Below are 7,836 nucleotides of genomic sequence, written 5' to 3' on the forward strand. Positions count from 1 at the left end.
AGTGTGGGAGCAGGAGGGAGCGCAGCCTCAGGTGATTAAGGAGGTGGGGAGCAGGAGGGAGCGCAGCCTCAGGTGATTAAGGAGGTGGAGTGTGGGAACAGGAGGGAGCGCAGCCTCAGGTGATTAAGGAGGTGGAGTGTGGGAGCAGGAGGGAGCGCAGCCTCAGGTGATTAAGGAGGTGGAGTGTGGGAGCAGGAGGGAGCGCAGCCTCAGGTGATTAAGGAGGTGGAGTGTGGGAGCAGGAGGGAGCGCAGCCTCAGGTGATTAAGGAGGTGGAGTGTGGGAGCAGGAGGGAGCGCAGCCTCAGGTGATTAAGGAGGTGGAGTGTGGGAGCAGGAGGGAGCGCAGCCTCAGGTGATTAAGGAGGTGGAGTGTGGGAGCAGGAGGGAGCGCAGCCTCAGGTGATTAAGGAGGTGGAGTGTGGGAGCAGGAGGGAGCGCAGCCTCAGGTGATTAAGGAGGTGGAGTGTGGGAACAGGAGGGAGCGCAGCCTCAGGTGATTAAGGAGGTGGAGTGTGGGAACAGGAGGGAGCGCAGCCTCAGGTGATTTAGGAGGTGGAGTGTGGGAACAGGAGGGAGCGCAGCCTCAGGTGATTTAGGAGTTGGAGTGTGGGAACAGGAGGGAGCGCAGCCTCAGGTGATTAAGGAGGTGGAGTGTGGGAGCAGGAGGGAGCGCAGCCTCAGGTGATTAAGGAGGTGGAGTGTGGGAGCAGGAGGGAGCGCAGCCTCAGGTGATTAAGGAGGTGGAGTGTGGGAGCAGGAGGGAGCGCAGCCTCAGGTGATTTAGGAGGTGGAGTGTGGGAACAGGAGGGAGCGCAGCCTCAGGTGATTAAGGAGGTGGAGTGTGGGAGCAGGAGGGAGCGCAGCCTCAGGTGATTAAGGAGGTGGAGTGTGGGAACAGGAGGGAGCGCAGCCTCAGGTGATTTAGGAGGTGGAGTGTGGGAACAGGAGGGTGCGCAGCCTCAGGTGATTAAGGAGGTGGAGTGTGGGAACAGGAGGGAGCGCAGCCTCAGGTGATTAAGGAGGTGGAGTGTGGGAGCAGGAGGGAGCGCTGCCTCAGGTGATTAAGGAGGTGGAGTGTGGGAGCAGGAGGGAGCGCAGCCTCAGGTGATTAAGGAGGTGGGGAGCAGGAGGGAACACCCCCTCAGGAAGGGATTAAGGAGGTGGGGCAGGAGGGAACGTAGCCTCAGGTGATTAAGGGGCAGGAGGGGACGTAGCCTCAGGAAGGGATTAAGGAGAAGTGGGGAGCAGGAGGGGTCTGGTGTGTTTAATAAATTAAATAGTGGATTTGCACCTTCATTTCATTTAAACTCTCCCCATGTGGGTCAGGGTTTTGTAAGGGGGCGAACGGAACCCCCCCCCCAGCTCTGTATCTACATTGGCAATAAAATGTGTAAACAACCAACCTGACCCGAGGATTATGTATTTTATCCAGGGGGGATATTTTAGGGGAAGAATGTGTGGGGGGGAGGGGAGTATAATAGGGTTGAAATTATTTGGGGGGGAATATTTGCAGAAAAAAAAAATAACGGGGGGGCAATTTGAGGGGGGTATAAAATTGGGGGGGGGAAATAATTTTTGCCGGGGGGGCAAATTTGAGGGGGGCAAAATTTGAGGGGGGGGCAATTTGAGGGGCAAATTTGAGGGGGGGGAAAATTTGAGGGGGGGGCAAATTTGAGGGGGCATAAAATTGGGGGGGAAATAATTTTGGCTGGGGGGCAATTTGAGGGGGCATAAAATTGGGGGGGAAATAATTTTGGCTGGGGGGCAAATTTGAGGGGGGGCAATTTGAGGGGGGCAAATTTGAGGGGGGGGGCAAATTTGAGGGGGGCAAATTTGAGGGGGGGCAATTTGAGGGGCGGGCAAATTTGAGGGGGGCAAATTTGAGGGGGGGCAAATTTGAGGGGGGGGGCAATTTGAGGGGGCATAAAATTGGGGGGGGGAAATAATTTCGGCCGGGGGGGCAAATTGGAGGGGGGAATATTTGTAGAAAAAAAATGAGGGGGGGGAAATAATTTTGCCGGGGGGGGGGGGGGGGGGGCAAATTTGAGGTTTAAATTTGGGGGGGTATTAATTTTGGCCGGGGGGCAAATTTGAGGGGGGGATAAAATTGGCGGGACACTCTCTCTGTGTCCCTTGCTCTCTGTGTCCCTCGCTCTCTCTGTGTCCCTCGCTCTCTCTGTGTCCCACACTCTCTCTGTGTTCCACACTCTCTGTGTCCCTCGCTCTCTGTGTCACTCGCGCTCTCTGTGTCCCTAGCGCTCTCTGTGTCACTCGCTCTCTGTGTCCCACACTCTCTCAGTGTGTCCCTCACTCTCTGTATCCTTCACTCTCTAAGTGTCCCTCGCTCTCTGTGTCCCTTGCTCTCTGTGACCCTCGCTCTCTGTGTCCCTCACTCTCTCTGTGCCCCTCACTCTCTGTGTCTCTCGCTCTCTCTGTGTGTCCCTCGCTCTCTGTGTCCCTCACTCTCTGTGCCCCTCACTCTCTCTGTGTCCCTCACTATCTGTGTCCCTCGCACTCTCTGCGTCCCTCGCTCTCTCTGGGTCCCTCGCTCCCTCTGGGTCCCTCACTCTCTCTGTGTCCCTCACTCTCTGTGTCCCTTGCTCTCTGTGTCCCTCGCTCTCTGTGTCATTCGCTCTCTCTGTTTTCCTCGCTCTCCTTGTGTCCCTCAGTCTCTCTGTGTCTCTCACTCTCTCTGTGTCCCACACTCTCTCTGTGTGTCCCTCGCTCTCTGTGTCCCTCGCTCTCTCTGTGTGTCCCTCGCTCTCTGTGTCCCTCGCTCTCTCTGTGTCCATGGCTCTGTCTGTGTGTCCCTCACTCTCTGTGTCCCTCGCTATCTCTGTGTGTCCCTCGCTCTCTGTGTCCCTCGCTCTCTGTGTCCCTCGCTCTCTGTGTCCTCGCTCTCTCAGTGTCACTCGCGCTCTCTGTGTCCCTCACTCTCTCTGTGTCCCTCCCTTTCTGTGTGTCCCTCGCTCTCTCTGTGTCCCTCGCTCTGTCTGTGTCCCTCGCTCTGTCTGTGTCCCTCGCTCTGTGTCCCTCACTCTCTCTGTGTCCCTCACTCTCTCTGTGTCCCTCGCTCTCTCTGTGTCCCTCGCTCTCTCTGTGTCCCTCGCTCTCTGTGTTCCACACTCTCTGTGTCCCTCGCTCTCTCTGTTTCCCTCGCACTCTGTGTACCTCACTCTCTGTGTTCCTCACTCTCTCTGTGTTTCCCTCGCTCTCTGTGTCCCTCGCTCTATGTGTCCCTCGTTCTCTCTGTGCGTCCCTCGCTCTCTATGTCCCTCGCTCTCTCTGTGTGTCCCTCGCTCTCTATGTCCCTCGCTCTCTCTGTGTCCCTTGCTCTGTCTGTGCCGCTCGCTCTCTCTGTGTGTCCCTCGCTCTCTGTGTCCCTCGCTCTCTGTGTCCCTCGCTCTCTCTCTGTGTCCCTCGCTCTCTGTGTCCCTCGCGCTCTCTGTGCCCCTCGCGCTCTCTGTGTCACTCGCTCTCTGTGTCCCACACTCTCTCAGTGTGTCCCTCACTCTCTGTATCCTTCACTCTCTAAGTGTCCCTCGCTCTCTGTGTCCCTTGCTCTCTGTGACCCTCGCTCTCTCTGTGTCCCTCGCTCTCTCTGTGTCCCTCTTCCTCCATGTGTCCCTCGCTCTCTCTGTGTCCCTCGCTCTAGCTGTGTCCCTCGCTCTCGCTGTGTCCCTCGCTCTCTCTGTGTCCCTCGCTCTCTCTGTGTCCCTTGCTCCCTGTGTCCCTTGCTCTCTATGTGTCCATCGCTCTCTCTGTGTCCCTCGCTCTCTCAGTGTCCCTCGGTCTGTGACCCTCGCTCTGTCTGTGTCCCTCCCTTTCTGTGTGTCCCTCGGGCTCTCTGTGTCCCTCGCGCTCTCTGTGTCCCTCGTGCACTGTGTCCCTCACTCTCTGTGTCCCTCGTTCTCTGTGTTAATCGCTCTCTGGGTCCCTCGCTCTCTGTGTGCCTCACTCTCTGTGTCCCTCGTTCTCTCTGTGTCCCTCACTCTCTGTTTTCCTCACTCTCTGTGTCCCTCGCTCTCTGTGTCCCTCGTGCTCTGTGTCCCTCGCTCTTTGTGTCCCTCGCTCTCTCTGTGTCCCACGCTCTGTCTGTGTCCCTCGCTCTGGGTCCCTCACTCTCTCTGTGTCCCTCACTCTGTCTGTGTCCCTCGCTCTCTGTCCCTCACTCTCTCTGTGTCCCTCACTCTCTCTGTGTCCCTCGCTCTCTCTGTGTCCCTCGCTCTCTGTGTCCCTCGCTCTCTGTGTCCCTCGCTCTCTGTGTCCCTCACTCTCTGTGTCCCTCGCTCTCTGTGTCCCTCATGGTCACTGACCCCGGGGACCCCCGGAGGATGCGAGAGAGCCAAGCTGTCTCCTCCGCCGCGTCCTCCGCACGGATCAACTGGGCCAAATGTTCCGGACTCCTGGTCGGTCCGTGGCAGGTGGACCCCCTCCCGGAGGAGCTCGGGCCCTTCAGCTGGAGTCGGACCAACAGCCTCGACCTGGGAGTCCATCTTTGCCCGGCAGAGGGAGCCTGGCCGGCGAACGGGCAGGAGCTGGAGACCAAGGTCACCGCTGGCCTGGGACGCTGGACAGGATGGCTCCGAGTGCTGTCCCCCAGGGGCCGAGTTCTCGTCATAAACCAGCTGATCGCCTCCATGCTGTGGTCCCGGCTGGTCACTGACTCCCCCCCCTGGCTTTGTCCCACCATCCAGAGAGCCCGGCTTCGGTTCCTCCGGGACAATCGACTGCACGGGGTCGCTGCGGAGGTCTGGAGTCTCCCGATGGCGGAGGGCGGTCAGGCGCTGGTGTGCCTCCGCACCCAGACTGCCACTTTCCACCCTCAGACTCTGCAGCGTTACCTGTACGCTGAGCCTCCCCCACGGTGGGGCCCTGGCGACGGATTTCTCCCCCCAGGGGCTCGGCCTGAACTACGACGTGCGGCTCCTGTCTGTGGACCAGCAGGGTCTTCGGAACTCTCTGTTGGCGCTGCCCGTCTTGTACCAGGACCTCCTCAAAGTCTGGAACACGGTCTCCAGGCGCCGCAGCTCTCCCCCGTCAGGAGTGGCGGCTGTCGTAAGGGAGGCGCTGCTCAGGAATCCGCACCTCCGCCAATCTCCATTCGGGTGGCTGGCGGAGCGGAGGGCGGTGGGTGCCGTGGGCAGGGCTGGGTGGCGGAGGGCTGTGGGTGCCGTGGGAAGGGCTGGGTGGCGGAGGGCCGGGCTGTGGGTGCCGGGGGAATGGCTGGGTGGCGGCCGGGGGTCCCTGGAGCGGGGGCAGGCGCTGCCCACGGGCACACTCGAAGCTTTCCGGGCTGGCTGGGCCCCGCAGGGGGTGGGCTGCCGGACTGACCCCCATTCTCACACTTTCATTGGGCGGGTATTGGGTGAGGTTTGGTCTCTTTTCCTGTTCTCTTGGGGCTGTGCTCCACCCGCGGTTTGGGGCACTCCCCACATTTTGTTTTGTCCATCAGTTACTTCTGGTCTGTTTTGCTTTGTTGTGTCCCAGCTCCAGGCCGATGCCAGCGGCGGGCGCTGCCTCACCCTGCCCGCGGGAAGAGCGGGCAGGACAGGCAATCTCAGGGAAAACATACCCAAATAAACATTATATACACATCAAATAAACAGCACCATCAAACTGTCCGACCCGAGACAATGCTGCTGGGGGAGGGGGACCGCGGCTGCTGGGGGAGGGGGACCGCGGCTGCTGGGGGAGGGGGACCGCGGCTGCTGGGGGAGGGGGACCGCGGCTGCTGGGGGAGGTGGACCCCGGCTGCTGGGGGAGGGGGACCGCGGCTGCTGGGGGAGGGGGACCGCGGCTGCTGGGGGAGGTGGACCCCGGCTGCTGGGGGAGGGGGACCGCGGCTGCTGGGGGAGGGGGACCGCGGCTGCTGGGGGAGGGGGACCGCGGCTGCTGGGGGAGGGGGACCGCGGCTGCTGGGGAGGGGGACCGCGGCTGCTGGGGGGGGGGGACCGCGGCTGCTGGGGGAGGGGGACCGCGGCTGCTGTGGGAGGGGGACCGCGGCTGCTGGGGGAGGGGGACCGCGGCTGCTGGGGGGGGGACCGTGGCTGCTGGGGGAGGGGGACCGCGGCTGCTGGGGGAGGGGGACCGCGGCTGCTGGGGGAGGGGGACCGCGGCTGCTGGGGGAGGGGGACCGCGGCTGCTGGGGGAGGGGGACCGCGGCTGCTGGGGGAGGAGGACCGCGGCTGCTGGGGGAGGGGGACCGCGGCTGCTGGGGGAGGGGGACCGCGGCTGCTGGGGAGGGGGACCGCGGTTGCTGGGGGAGGGGACCGCGGCTGCTGGGGGAGGGGGACCGCGGCTGCTGGGGGAGGGGGACCGCGGCTGCTGGGGGAGGGGGACCGCGGCTGCTGGGGGAGGGGGACCGCGGCTGCTGGGGGAGGGGGACCGCGGCTGCTGGGGGAGCGGGACCGCGGCTGCTGGGGGAGGGGGACCACGGCTGCTGGGGGAGGGGGAGGGGGACCGCGGCTGCTGGGGGAGGGGGACCGCGGCTGCTGGGGGAGGTGGACCCCGGCTGCTGGGGGAGGGGGACCGCGGCTGCTGGGGGAGGGGGACCGCGGCTGCTGGGGGAGGGGGACCGCGGCTGCTGGGGGAGGGGGACCGCGGCTGCTGGGGGAGGGGACCGCGGCTGCTGGGGGAGGGGGACCGCGGCTGCTGGGGGAGGGGGACCGCGGCTGCTGGGGGAGGGGGACCGCGGCTGCTGGGGAGGGGGACCGCGGCTGCTGGGGGAGGGGGACCGCGGCTGCTGGGGGAGGGGGACCGCGGCTGCTGGGGGAGGGGAGGGGGACCGCGGCTGCTGGGGGAGGGGGACCGCGGCTGCTGGGGGAGGGGGACCGCGGCTGCTGGGGGAGGGGGACCGCGGCTGCTGGGGAGGGGGACCGCGGCTGCTGGGGGAGGGGACCGCGGCTGCTGGGGGAGGGGGACCGCGGCTGCTGGGGGAGGGGGACCGCGTCTGCTGGGGGAGGGGACCGCGGCTGCTGGGGGAGGGGGACCGCGGCTGCTGGGGGAGGGGGACCGCGGCTGCTGGGGGAGGGGGACCGCGGCTGCTGGGGGAGGGGGACCGTGGCTGCTGGGGGAGGGGGCCGCGGCTGCTGGGGGAGGGGGACCGCGGCTGCTGGGGGAGGGGGACCGCGGCTGCTGGGGGAGGGGGACCGCGGCTGCTGGGGGAGGGGGACCGCGGCTGCTGGGGAGGGGGACCGCGGCTGCTGGGGGAGGGGGACCGCGGCTGCTGGAGGAGGGGGACCGCGGCTGCTGGGGAGGGGACCGCGGCTGCTGGGGGAGGGGGACCGCGGCTGCTGGGGGAGGGGACCGCGGCTGCTGGGGGAGGGGGACCGCGGCTGCTGGGGGAGGGGGACCGCGGCTGCTGGAGGAGGGGGACCGCGGCTGCTGGGGGAGGGGGCCGCGGCTGCTGGGGGAGGGGGAGGTGGACCCCGGCTGCTGGGGGAGGGGGAGGGATCGCAGCTGCTGGGGGAGGGGGAGTGGGAACGCGGCTGCTGGGGAGGGGGAGGGGTCCGCGGCTGCTGGGGGAGGGGGAGGGATCGCGGCTGCTGGGTGAGTGGTGTCCCGAAGCGTGGTACATTGGCGAGACCATGCAGACGCTGCGACAACGAATGAACGGACATCGCACGACAATCACCAGGCAGGAATGTTCCCTTCCAGTCGGGGAACACTTCAGCAGTCAAGGGCATTCAGCCTCTGATCTCCGGGTAAGCGTTCTCCAAGGCAGCCTTCAGGACCCCCGACAACGCAGAATTGCCGAGCAGAAGCTTATAGCCAAGTTCCGCACACATGAGTGCGGCCTCAACCGGGACCTGAGATTCATGTCACATTACAT

General features: G+C 64.7%; 1 long non-coding RNA gene across 1 annotated transcript; it reads left to right on the top strand.

Annotated features, from left to right (window-relative positions):
- Nucleotides 1-303: 303 nt before the first annotated feature.
- Nucleotides 304-1,404, top strand: LOC140407736 (uncharacterized). The gene is made up of 2 exons (XR_011939774.1): nucleotides 304-1,189; nucleotides 1,223-1,404. It is a non-coding gene; the product is annotated as an uncharacterized lncRNA (long non-coding RNA).
- Nucleotides 1,405-7,836: the final 6,432 nt, after the last annotated feature.

This window comes from Scyliorhinus torazame, unplaced genomic scaffold (assembly GCF_047496885.1).
Source record: "Scyliorhinus torazame isolate Kashiwa2021f unplaced genomic scaffold, sScyTor2.1 scaffold_1918, whole genome shotgun sequence".
NCBI classification, from domain to species: Eukaryota; Metazoa; Chordata; class Chondrichthyes; order Carcharhiniformes; family Scyliorhinidae; genus Scyliorhinus; species Scyliorhinus torazame.